Genomic DNA, 15,149 nt, shown 5'->3' on the forward strand with positions numbered 1-15,149 from the left:
TAAAAAAAATTACATTTTTATTTTATTTTATTTTATTCATATCAATTGAAAATTAAAAATAAAAACAGGAGAAAAAAATAGTGAAAATTTGTAAAAAAAAATGTGTATCACTCTAGTTTTGATTTGATGATTTATTTCAAAAAGTACAATTGATATATATTTTGAATTTTTTATTCGTATTGTCTACGAAAATACATGCTATAAGTAAATATAAAAAAATATAATGAAATTTTTTGACATAAATTTCCAATTCTTAGCTAAAAAATATGCGTTAAAAATGTGTTAAACATTTATAGAATCAATAGAAAATCATACACCGTACTTCAAAGATAACGATTTGTGATATGACATTGTACTTCATTGAAACTCAAGATTAGATTAATCTGTTATTTGTCACTGCGTAATTTATATTTAAAATCTCAATAAATAAAGAATTATTATATGAAGAATTTTTATAATTTTTCATTTAAAAAAAAATATTGAAGAAAAAAGCTAATAATCTTAAATTAAAATATTCGTTCGATGGATTCATATCTTGATTGATAAATAAAAGTAAATTTAAAAAGAAATCTCTTTTTTTTCTAACATATTAATAACATCTTAATAATTCTTACTTTAATTCCTTCTTTGTAACATATAATAATACTTATTATTTTTAAGATTGAAATATTTAGGATAATTTTATACTGAAATTTGTAAATATAAATGATATACATTTTATTAATTAAATTACTAAGTCAAACGAATTATTTATAAATATATATTAAAAATGTTTTTTTTATATTTAGATATATTATATTTAATATTTTTTTTTAATATAAAAAAAATTATCCAAAAAAATAAAAATTATTCAATATTAATTCAAAGGTAAAAATAATTGAATAATATTGAAACAAGTATAAGAAAGGAGTTTAGATATGAAAGAATAAATAAGACAATAATTAATTTTAATATTGTTTAAAATATTTATTTAGCAATACAGATGACATTAATATCATGCGATAATAGAAAAAATAGTTTTTCTTCTTCTTTAATAATTACATATTTCTTCGAATATTGTAATCGGTTTTATAAATCATTCTAGTTAATAAAAAGAACAGTTAAAGATGTTTTCGATCATAATAATAATGAATAAACTGTGAGTAAACAATGAATGATTCTTAGCTGTGAATGTCCTACGATATGCTTAGGACTTGTGACCTAATCACCCATTCACATACATATGTATAGTATTCTATCATTACCGTGCAATGAATGCTATTATGATGAGAAACTAAGAATGCTATGTGAAATTCATTAATAAGAATACTAATATTCATCAGTTTTTAATTTTTAATTACTTTTTTTTTATAAATATTTTTAGAAATATAAACTTATAATTACAAAAGTATAGTATTCTATATAAATATAATATATAGTATTTCAACATTGAAACGAAATAATAGTAAAATGAATAAATGAATGAATAGGTGAAATGAATTTTTGTGAAAAAGATAATCGAATTCTTAACATTCCTATTCACTGAATTATTATAAATTATTAATTTCACATTACATTAATATAAATGGTAAAATAAAAATAAAAATTTTATATAATATTTTCATATTCTATTTTTAAATAAAAATAAAAAAATTAGTATTTGTTTAAACAATTATTTGTATAATATAAAATATGTGAAAAAGAAATAATAAAATTGTTAGAAGAATCAATAATAGAAATAAAAATATAATATTTATCATGAATTATCGTTATTTTTTATTTCTTTACTTTTATATATATTTTTATATATTTTTATATATATTTTTATTGTAATTAATAACAAAAAGAATAAGATTAGAATAAAAACAAAAAATATTTAAGAATTTTTATTCAAATCTTAAAAATATATAATAAAGTAATGAAATATATAGAAATTACTTATTTATGGCAAAGATACAAAATAAGCAATTCTATTTTTAAGTTATGCTTTATCTTTGGAGCATCTTCAATGTTCAGTAGCAATCTGCCAGCTTGAGTATTAAAACTGTCAATTATAATATTTCTTGGTAAAACCACTTATATTATTGTGACATTTACATTCTTAAAAGCATGTAAGTTTAAAAAAATTCTCTGCAATAATATCCATTTTTTTATTATTATATTTTTTATTATTTTATTATTCTATTATGACGTATTAATTTTCGAAAAGTATTTTCAATTCTTTAGAAACATTATTAAACAAAAAGATTATGCTTTTGTCTTTTTAATTTTATACTAAAAATGATATTATTAAATAATTATAAGACATTATTAAAATTTAACAATAACAATAAAATTTAATGTTTTTACAATAAATTTTTTTTATTTATTATTATTATTATATCCATTTAAATTTATCATTATTAAAAAAAATTATTTCAAAAACAATATTAAATTTAAAAAAAATTCCATTCATTCAATTTTTCTAATAATAAAATCAATAAAAACTCGTAATTCGTTCAAACTAGTTTTAACTAAACTAATTTAAAAAATATATAAAATAAAATAATTATTTTTATACAAAGAAGAAAAAATTATCATATTAATATTTCATTACAATTTATATAGAGAATAAAACGTTCGCAACGAATTATGAAAGTCATGCATTCCGCGATATGCTCGAAATCGCGGCTCGAGAACGCTCGTAATAATAGCGAAGTGATCCAATTGGTTCTTAAAAACAACAGGGAATTCCGTGGACACACGGCCATGAACGGCCTAGGGCACATAGACGACGTACGGGGTGCGTGACCTAATATCATCCGTTCACCGCTCTATTGGAGCAACGCGGCGCAAGTCGAACCGATGCGAATTTACGCCGAGTTTACTGCTTCTCTTCTTGGAAAGGGATCTATCGGAGAGGGAAGCGAGGAGTGAAGAGCGAGCGTGTGAGTGAGGCGAGGTGAGGATCGGGTAGGGAAAAGTTGGGGGTTTCCTCGTGGCTGGCAAGGCGAGCGGAGCCGAGTCAAGTCGAGCATTGTCGACTCACGGAGACACAGCGGGGGAACTGACAACCGTCTCCGGGTATGCTCGGCTATTGGCAAGACGCTCGCGGGAAGGGTGTTGGCGCTTCGTCTAAACAGTGTTGCGGGGAGGTGAGGAAAATATAGTTGATCAGACCGAGGGACGTGGAAGGACGCTTCGTCAGACGAGCGAGCTCAATCCTATGTGTGACTCACTTACTTGCGGCGGGAATCTCCCGCTTCTCTACCGATGGCAGCACAATACGAATTACTATCATCATAATTGTCTCGACATACTTTATTTTATCGTTACTCTTCAATCACGAAACTTTATTTATATGAATGAAATTTTAATGGAATTACACGAACTTTAACTAAATTCTTATCTAAATTAATATTATCTAAATTACTATCTCCCATCATTTCATTAATATGAATGTTTTTGTAATTTATAATATGATTAAAAATATATCTTATATTTTTTATAGATGAAAAATTAATTCATTAAACATTAAACAACTATTATATTCGTAAAATTGTTTTCATTTATAATTTTAGATATGTTATTATGTATTTTAGAAAAATATCATAATTAATAAGAATATTTAAATTTCTATTTATATGATTAAAACAAATTTATTTGTTTGTTTTCTATTCTACAGTAATGTAAGAATTTAAATTAAAACAATTTATATTACATTATATATTAAATATAAACAAAATATCTTTAAGCATATTTTTTATAAGTTATACAATTTTGTAAAGATATTATAATATGATGATTAATTAATATAATTTTATATGAAAAATAACTACTATAGGTTAAATAGAATATCTAAGTCTTGATTCGACTAAATTATTTGAAGACAAAAAAAGAATGCTTATCGATAAGCAGTGATTCATTCCAATGCTTCTCGTCCATAAATAAGTTGTAGACTGCTGCTTATACATATTTTTTCTTAGTTTATGCAGAAACGGAATAAAAATCTTCTACCTATTTCTAATTTTAATTGGTATGAAGAGTTTTTCAATCCGAACAAAGTTTTTGATACGAATAAATAATTAATGAATTTGATAAAATTGTTTTTTTTTATTTTTAATTTATTGCCATAAATAAAATTATTTTATATTGATTTTAATTTTTGATTTATATTTTACAATAGTAAATTAGATATTAAAAATTTCAAGGAATTATATTTATGAATAAGAAAACATTTGATAAACATTATAAACCAAAAAATAATATTATAATATTAAATATAAATATAAAACAATTAATAATATTCATATTATATTATATATAAACACAGTATCAAATTTTTATATCTTCATATCTAAATATTTTATATCTTACAATACAATTGATAAAATTACTTTTTTAAAACAATTTTCCAATTATAAAAATATATGTATAACTTTTCTTTTTTTGGAACAAAATTAATTTAGCAATTTGTCTAATAACACTAATAACACGTCAATATTTTCATTTAATTTTATTTCAAATTTTTTATTTTTTATTTATACAGAAAACTTATATTGAAATTATCTTTAAAATATATGAACAAGTATATCTATAAATAAATAATATGAATATATCTATAAATGTTAATAATATGATTCATGAAATATTATTTTTACTTCAGCAACTGAATGGAGAAGTACATTTAAAAAAACGAAATAGATTAGAATAATTATTCTTAAATATATATATACATAAATATATTTCTAAATGTAAATAGTAAATTTAATTAATTTTTCGTTATAGTTATATGTCTGTTATGTCTATCTATTATTAAAATTTTATATAAATTAAAAAAAAAAGCATTTCAAAACAATTTTATAAAGTTCAATAAATTGATATTACAAAAATATTAAGATATTTAAAAAAATCAAATATAAGAATTGTCTTAATATATTCTAAAGGAAATAAATAAAAAGATTATAACTATTTCTTTTTTTTTTTGATTTTAAAAAATGTTAAAATTAATTTACATTTACAATGATTTCAATTTATAAAAATATTTATAAATTAACTATTTTAAATTTTTTAATTTTTATTCAATTTTTAACATAATTAATTAATCAATTGATTAATTTAATTTATTAATTTATTCTAATTTTAAATATGAAATTCAAATTTTAATTTTAATTTATAAATTAAAAAATCAATTTTAAATATATTTTTTTTTAAATTCATACATTCATACATTTACATTCATTGCAATATATTTAATAATTTAATTCGTAAATGCAAATTCTTTAAAAATATGTGCAAGTATTTTTTAGAAATAAAAAATATAAAACGTAAAAATTACAATTGTAATTTTAAAACGCTTTATAAATTTTTAATAAAATAAAATTAAGGTGCTATTTAAAGAGAAAATTATTCATGAAATATTTTATAAATGTATTTTTTATGAATCCATTTTATACTTTCTCATTTAAAAAAAAAATATTTTTATTTTTAAAATCTAAGAAGCATATAAAATTTATATTTATGCAATTACATTGGTATTTTTTTTTATTCAAAATACTTTAGAAAATTATTCCAAATTATAAATTTAAAATTTTCATTTTGATTTCTGATTGATATTTGATTGTCATTAAACTCTTCCAACTTTTATCAATGTCGTTCCTGCGTCCTTATTTATCATTGGTGTGTCCCGCTTTTTTAACCTTTAACCCATTAACGGTTCAACGTCGATGGTAACTGAAGAGATTTTATTCTGTCTGTTATGTTATGTACCAATCAACAGCCAACTTTTGTGGCAATTTAATGATAAGTTGAGTTAGATGGAAATTTTTAGAATACTTTTTACATAAAATATATCCGAAACTCAAATGCAAAAGTTTAATTTTTAAATATAATAAAATATTTTTTTTATTTAGTATTAAAAAAAATTTATATAACATTGTATTTGAATAATAAAGTATCAAATTTGTTTCTAATTATTTATAAAATTATGAATTTTTGGAAAAATTTATGACAGAAAAATAAGAAAATAATTTTAAAAAATTTTAAATATATTTTGTTTTTATATTATATTATATTATATTATATTATATTATATTACATTTATATAAATATTATTTCTATATTATGCAAAACTTTTTTATTTAATGCATATTCTTTGGATGTATATATTGTTACTGAAGTATTCAGTATATTTTTGAAAAATTGTATATGTTTTGAGAAAAAAATAGCAATTCGATATATCAATTTTATATTAATCGAAATATATCAATTGATATATTTTATTTTGAAATGATAACTAATTATTTAAGAAAAATTTAATATAATGAATGATAAAAAATCAAGAATTAAATATAAAATAGAAACTGGATACTTTCAGAATAAATTGTACTATTTACAGATAACCAGATATATTAATATAGTATATATTATAAGTTGTAATATTTATAAATAACAATATGATTATATGATATTATACATGTATTATTATTACTTGCTACATTTATATTAAAATAAAAATAAGAATAAAAATGTTTATTTAAATGATATTTACTTTTCTATGCATCATTTATATTTAAATATATTTTATTACAATATAATTATATTATAATACTATATTAATTGTAACATATTGCATTTATTATAATATAATAAATAAAATTCATCTTTCTTAATTTATAAATTTTATAAATTAAATTTTTTTCTTAATTATATTGGTATATTTCATCTAATTATTTGTTTAAATTAAATATTAAATTTCAATTATAGACGACAAAAAATTCCTTTTCTATTTTTTTTATAAACTTTATATTTTAAAGTTCAATTAATTACTTCAAATTTTTTAATAAAATCATCACTTTATCGCTCCAAAAATAACCATTTAAAGAAAAACATCATAATTTTTTATTAGATATATAAATAAAATGTAAATTGTAAGTATGTAATTTTAATCTATTCTAGTTTTATCGAATAATTATTTAAAAGCATAATTCGTCCATATTCTATGCGACCGCGTTTTATAATGTAATGATTGAGCATGCGGCCAATAATGACATGGCCGAGTTCTTGGTATAATCGAAGTTAAACTCTGATTTGTAACTTATCTGGTCTGTAGTTATGAATATTTATATATCATCATATATGATATAAATATTTAAATATATTTAATTAATTAACCTAATTTTCGATAGTCAAAGAAATATCAGAATTAAAAATAAAAAATAATAAGAACATATTCTTTTATATAAAAAAAATCTTTTCTTTCAATTTTGTTAATCTAATAAAAATAATTAAAAATATATTTTCTAAAGAAATTGTATTCATTTAATCATTTGTGATGATTGCATTTTTTTTTACAAAAGAAACATTTTTTGCAATGTGTTATTCGTTATTTCTATATCTCTGAAAGATAAAAAAAAACAAATAAGAATTCAATTTTAATTCTAATATATAGACTTTATATTAAAAACTTTATATTATTTGATTTAAGAAAAAAAATTATCGTAAAACACATACCAAATTTATTTTTAGTAACTTCAAAGAAATTTATATATATTTTATCGTTTATTTTGTGTCGAAAGCATTACTCTATCTTTGTAGATTGGTTATGATATATGAATTTATAAATGCGTAATATAGATCAATATAAATTTCAATATATATATATTTATAGATGGTATTTTGTAATGAAAATATTTAAATTTTTTTTCGAATAAAATTATTATATAATTCCATAGTATCTCCATTTTTCTCATTAATTTATTATATTTCACTTCTCTTTTGATTATTATTATTATTATGTAATTATATATTCATACAAACAAATAAAGCAAATAATTTATATATTTTAATTATTTATTTATAATTTATATATTACTCAAAAATAATTTATATATTAATTCTATATCTTAAGTTTATGTTATTATGTTTTATATTATAAAAAATATAAGTTTTTAATAAAAAAAATATATTTTTGAATATATATTGATTATTTTTCATTAAAAAGCTAATACAATAATAATTAAACAAAGGAAAAAAGATTAATAGATCTGATATAATTGATTCTAATTCATATATTCTATAAAATTAAAGAGAATTTATATTTTAAAAATTTAGAGGAATATATATATAAGGACATATATAATAAATAATATAATATAATATATTAAATAAAAATATAATAAGTAATAAACTTGAAATTGAAATTATCTTTTATAATAAAAATGTTTGCTAATTAATTAATCTCATTTGATAAAAATTTCTGATAAAATTTTTTCAATTAGTTTTCTAAAAAATACCGACTTGATATTTTCATAACATTTTCTAACTAGAATTCATCCTTTTCGAGAATATTCTTCTGTTATATATATATAATAACAATTTAATAACAATTTTATATTTAATATTAATAACAATTAATAACAATTAAATTTTGCAAGAAATTTCAAAAATTTACAGAAATTGTCTTTTTTGTTTCTTTATTTTATCAAGTTCTTACAATTGAATTTTAAATCAATTATCCTGTAAATGCTGGTATAGTAATGCCTATCGAGATTTTTTAAAAATCTTCTAATTTATAACACATCTACATATATTGATAAATAAATTTAAATATATTTTAAATATATAACAATTTATAATATATTAATATAATATATAATATAATTTATAATATATTAACAAATAAATTTTTTAAGATAATGATTCTCAATTTTTTTTGAATTGTCAATCGTAATATTCAAATTATTTAAAATTTAAAAATGTAATATAGTTTATTGCAACTAGAGAACAATAAATGCAATGCATAAATATTTATATAAAAATATAAACAGAGTACAGTATTGTCTTTGAATTAGTTAGAAAACTTCCTTGATATTTTTTTACAATATATTATAGTAATTATGTTAAAATAAATAAGCGTTAAAAATCTTTAACAATAATAGCATCAAAAATATCAAATATCAAAATAAATCTTTTCAAAAAACATTGTGAATCGCAGATTGGGAATCACTTGGGTTATTTTTTCGACAAAAGAAGACACGAAAAGTATTTCTTCTATTCCCTTAAGGTTAAATGAATAATGATATAATTAATTATAATTAATTATATTTTTATAGAAGATAAGAAGTATATTATAAATAAGTTAAAAAATTGATAAGATTTAAATTTTTTAAATATTTTGAAAAAGGAATATTTTCAAGTAGATTCGAAAATTTATGAAAAATTCGAATTTTTTATGAATACTTCAGAGAAAAATACTTTTGAAAATCTAATATTAGTCAAAGATTTGAAATTAGGTGAATGCTTTATTACATATTTTTCATTTATTTAAAATTAATTTTTTTAATTATCTTTAAAGTTAATTATTATAATTCTCATATATAATTTAATTAACAAAAATAAATAAAATAATATAATATTATTCTATTTACTTTACTTAAAAACATTGTAATAATTTTCACATTTTATATTTTATACGAAATTATATTTTAAATCAAATATTATTTTCCAATAATTGCAAATAGAAAAATTAAAGTAAAATTTTAGAATTCTATTTACTGTATATATATCTATATAATTTTTTACAATTTATTATAAAAATTCAATGATATAGTTTTTTGATTTTCATAATTCGATTATTTATAGAAGATTCGATTCTTATTTATGAAAAATTCGAAATCAATTTATGAGAATATTTTGCAAATATCAAAATAAATTATTATTTTTTATTCTATTTTTAGTAAATTTCTTAAAAAAAAAAATATTTGATTCTTATAAAATCTTTTCATCGGATTTTATGTATATTATTTTTATAAATATATATGGAACTTAATTCTATTATTACTTATTAATATTATATTCAGTTTTATTTTCTTATATAAAAAAACAATTTTAATAAATAAAATATTTATTATAATTAATTTTACGAAATTTGTTAATCCTTTAATTTTAATATTTAAATTTTTTTTTAAGTTTTAATTAAAATGTTAAAATTAAAAAATTTTAATATAATAAATCATATTAATAAAAGTAAATATGATATATCATTCGAAAACATATCAATTCATTTTAATTCTATATAATAATATAATTTTAATATATTAGTGTTTTCTCAAGAAATTTAAAATATAAATGTTTTCAAATTTAATTTCAATTGAAAAATAAAAAACAATTATTTGCAAATTTAATTTACAATTAATTGAAATCACGTAGATTTTCAATTTTATAGTCTCAAATATTTAACTGTATTAAGCTAATCCTAATTAATCCTATTGAATCTTAATTAAGATAAATAAGAAATAATCAATAGAAATAAGAAATAAGTAATAGTAATAAAATATTACAATAATAATAAAGAAATAATCTCGTTCGCATATTAATACTATGATATAAAAGATATAAAAGATTTTTAAAAATATTTGAAATATAATTGTATAAAATATAAAATTAGATTAACTTAATCACTTTTTTTATCTTTCTGTAAAATTTCATTTTTCCTATATACATTATATATATGATATGATATGATACAATAAAATATCAATTATTTGGATTAATTAGAGGATAAATTCAGATAATTAGTCAGAATAATATATATAATCGGAAAAAAAATTATATTGATATATTGTTAATAAAGTTAATTTAAAAACAAATAAATTAATTTATTAATAATTAAAATAAATAATAAAAAATTAAATAATTTTTAAATACAAAAGTTTATTATATAAAAAAACATATGTAAAAGAATGCATTATAAAAAGAAATTGTTTTTAAATAAATTTAAAACATGTTTCAAATGTATTGATTTAAATATATATTCATCCTTCAGATGACCAATCATTTCAATAATAGATTTTCAAATAATCAATGTTTTATTATTGAATTCATACAAATCAATGAAAAACATAAATAATTAAATGACATATATGTATTTATTTTGCCTGTGTATAAGATATGGTCATAAATATTAAAGAATTAATGAAATACAATACATTCACACTGATATTGTAAAATGCGAAAGAGATTCATGACGTCATTGTAATTATGATATTGTTTCCCACATTTATGTTAAAAGAATTGCAAATCATAGTCGATAAATATTTTAATATTTTTGAAAGCAATATTCTTTCTCATTTTAGTTTTTGAAATCTATTACATTCTTTTTTATAAAAATTAAATTATTTAAAAAATTATAATTCTAGAATATATAATTAAGAAAAATTATAATTTTGGAATTAAAAAGATAAAAGAATTTATTAAATTGATAATTATATATAAATATACATATTGCTATTTCAGTGAAAAAATTTAAATTTACAAATTTTGAGATAAATATATTGTTCTTAAAAATATATAATCTTTTTACTATAAAAATTTCATAATTTTTTTAATATTTTTGACCATATTATAAAATATTATAAAACATTTTCTTATTTAAAACATATTCTCATTATTTAATTAGAAATTTTTCTAAATGAAATTAATTTTTTTTGTCTTAAAAATTCACTTTTTTGAAATTGTATCATTATTAAACGATTATATATTCATAGTTAATGGCAATAGTCGAATATAATCTATTGCATTATTTAATATGACATTTTGCTAATTCATTAGTACAAATATTATTAAAGTACAAGTGTTATAAATTATGAAACGTGTGCATAAATTTTGTATCTTATACATTTCTGTTCAGAAGTTTTATAACGTCATCTACTTCTAATCAAACTTCAACCTTGGTATAACTTCATGAATTTTAATTTTATGTTTTTCTTAGCAAAATTTTGAACATATCAACTTTTCCTATTATAAGAAATATTACAATTACAATATTATAAAATATTATTAAAATATTAAAATTATATAACAGTCTTTTTTTCAATTTTTGACAAAACATCATAAATATTTTAAAACTTTTAAACAAAAATATATAATTTCGAAATATATTATAATATAAAAATAATAAACTTAGAATTCTAGAATAATAGTTAGAATTCTAAAATTTATTTCGTCTTCTCTTTTTTCTTTGTGTATAAAAATTTTAAGAGAAAATTGTTAAATACAAGTTTTTTATATAAATCTTTAATACTTATTGTTTGTAAACAAAAAATATTGTAAAAGGAAACTTTTATCTCATAAAAAATAATAAATTAGAATAATAAAAATTATTTGAGGAAAATGGCTTTAATTGTCTGTGATCTTTAACAAAATTTTATTAAATATATTATAAAAATATATAAAAAAAAATGAAAAAAAAGATATAATCTTATTAATTAAATGTATTCAAAATATATTATTACTAGCGAGAATATTCGAAAAAGTTTGGAAGAATTGTTAATTTGATGAATAGATATATTATAGAAAAAAAAAATTTCGAATATTTAATTATATTTAAATATTTATATAACTGTATATAATTTATAAAAATTTTCAAAGTAATATAAGTAGATTTAAGTTTATATAAACTTTTTTTATCTACTTTATCTCATTAACATTATAAATTTAATCTTAATCTTTTTGGACATATTTGATATTTGTTATGATAGATTAAATATTTTATTAATATTTTCATGTTGTGTGTGCATTTATGTATACATTCTTAAAAATAAAATATTATATTTATTTTATTTTATTAAAAATGTTTTTTTATACAATTATGAGAAGAAAAAATAGCATAGTTTGATTTGATTTTATTATAAAAAAGAATTATATCTCAAGAAAGATACATAATATATAATAAAGATACATAAATTGGTTAAAATAATTTCTTCCAATTTAAATATTAGAAGATAGTAATATAAATATAGTAGTATAAATATTGTAATAACTATAGTAATATAATATAATAATAGTAATTAGTAATATTATAGTAATAGTAATAGTAAATAGTTAATATTTAGTTTGATTTTTATATTATATTTGATTTTTATAAAAAAATATTCTTAATAAGTAAAGTTAAGTAATTTAAAATTATAAATTATTATTAAAAGACTATTATTTTTTAATAATAAAATATTGAAGCAATATTTAATATTATATTTTAATATATAATATATGATATAATATATTTTTATATATTATTTAAAATATTATATAAATATTTTATTTATAATAATTTTTTTATCGATGTGTTTAATTTTAATATTATCACAAAACTTTAGAAATAATATTAAAGATTATATTTTTTAGATAAAGATAAATCAGGAAATCATAAATACTCTTCTTCTTAAAAAATATTTATCTTCTGTAGAACATTCTTATTATAAAAGAAATAAAAAATTAAACTTTGTTAACATATCACTTTTAGAAATAAATAATTCTTTTTTATATACATATTTTTGTTTTTTTTTCATGAAAATTCTCTTTCAATTAACAATTGCAAATTAAAGTTTATTGATATAAAATATTAATTATAAAATATTACTATGTTTATCGATATAACTTAAATTGTATTTTTTGAAAAAAAAATATGTTATAATAAAATAATATTTGATTAATTAATTATTATTAACATATAAGGTAATACAATTAATTTATTATTAACATATAAAAATTGTGAATAGATTTTTGAAAATTGATATTTTTAAAGCATTCGCAAATTAAATATTTTTGAATTGGTTGTATTCTTTAGATTGTCAGTAATCACTTAAATCAATTTTTTTAGCATATTTTAACATACTTGACAACAAGAATGAATTTGATAGATATTTATATCAATTGATTTATGAAAACTCTGTATATATTTTATATTTTTGAATCATTTTTGTTACTAACTATTTTAATATTTCTAATTTTTCAAATATTTTAAATGTTTTAACAAAATTATCTAGTTTCGTAAAAAATTTTCTTAATTTTTTTAATTTAAATAAAATATGTCAAAAATAATTATATTTATTATTAATATAATTATTAATAATTGATATAAAAACGAATATTAAAAAACACGATTAAACAAGTATAAATCCATTTTTATTATTTTTTAGTTATTTTAATACATAACAGAAAGTTATAAATCATTTATTGCGGATTCAATAAAAAAAATACATATTTATTTCAGACTTTATTGCAGTAATGAATTAATCTCCATTATTGTATTTTCATAAAAATGTATATCTTAAATTTAAAAAAAATAAAATTTTTTGAAATTAAATTGAAATAAATTTTTTTTAATTAATTTAAATTAATTAATTTTTTAATGTTAATTTAAAGGGAATTTATTTATCATAACATATTTTCGCTTAAGCAAAAGTTTTCGTTTATTATACTGATTTTTAAATTTATTATATTGATAATGAATAAAATTTATTATAAATATTTTTAAATTTCTTTATGAAAATATAAGAGATATATTTTTTTATAATTTTTTTATAATTAATAATATTTCTATTTAATTTATATTATATGTATTATTTTTTAAAGTATTTTTTTCATATTAAATTTTTTTAAACAGCTTTTTCGGTAATAAAAAAGTGCGTGGAGATAATCGGAATAGATCGAAGGACAAGTATATTTAAAATTATCATTTTAGGCTTTTTTGGAATGAAAAATTATCTTTTTTTTTTGTATAAATGAATAGTTTTTAAAATATCTCGAATGTTGTAATATGGTTGTAAGAACTTACGAGTACAGCAATTTTAAAAATAAAATAATTCTTGATTATTGATTTCATAGCATCGAAATTTTCACAAATCGAAATAAATTATAAACAATATAAATAAACAATAAATTATAAACAAATATTGAAAACAAATTATTCTAAGCAATATCAATAATTCATAAAGAATCTATATTTATATAATATGTTCTCGTGAAAAATTTATATGATACATTTATTATTCAACTATTAATATTATATCTATTATTAAAACTTTTGAAATATTTTTTGTTTTATTTTAATTTTTTTGAAAAATGATCATGATTTTTTAATTCTGCAATCAAAAAAAAAAAACTTCGAAATAATAAATTTGAACCAAAAATTCTGCTTAACCAATATTATATCTATTTTTTAATTTTTAATATATTTTCTTTTAATTCAATTTTTGTTAAATATATATATATATATTAATTTTATAAACAATTTTTTTCAATTTGCTTAAAATTGATAAAAATGATTTTATATTTTTGTAGTAAAATCCTTCTAGTAATTTATATGTAATAAATTTTGAGAAAAATGTTGTTGCAATTTTTAACGTATCTAA

The 15,149-nt window shown here is 17.1% G+C and overlaps 1 protein-coding gene and 1 long non-coding RNA gene across 3 annotated transcripts in view; both read left to right on the forward strand.

The window, feature by feature from the left end:
* Positions 1 to 15,149, forward strand: part of LOC107996989 (uncharacterized) — a 70,822-nt gene that overhangs the window by 10,365 nt on the left and 45,308 nt on the right. The window lies entirely within an intron of this gene.
* Positions 1,696 to 3,714, forward strand: LOC133667139 (uncharacterized). The gene is made up of 2 exons (XR_009832301.1): positions 1,696 to 2,090; positions 2,706 to 3,714. It is a non-coding gene; the product is annotated as an uncharacterized LOC133667139 (long non-coding RNA).

The sequence above is a fragment of the Apis cerana genome, linkage group LG13 (genome assembly GCF_029169275.1).
Source record: "Apis cerana isolate GH-2021 linkage group LG13, AcerK_1.0, whole genome shotgun sequence".
In the NCBI taxonomy this organism is placed as follows: domain Eukaryota; kingdom Metazoa; phylum Arthropoda; class Insecta; order Hymenoptera; family Apidae; genus Apis; species Apis cerana.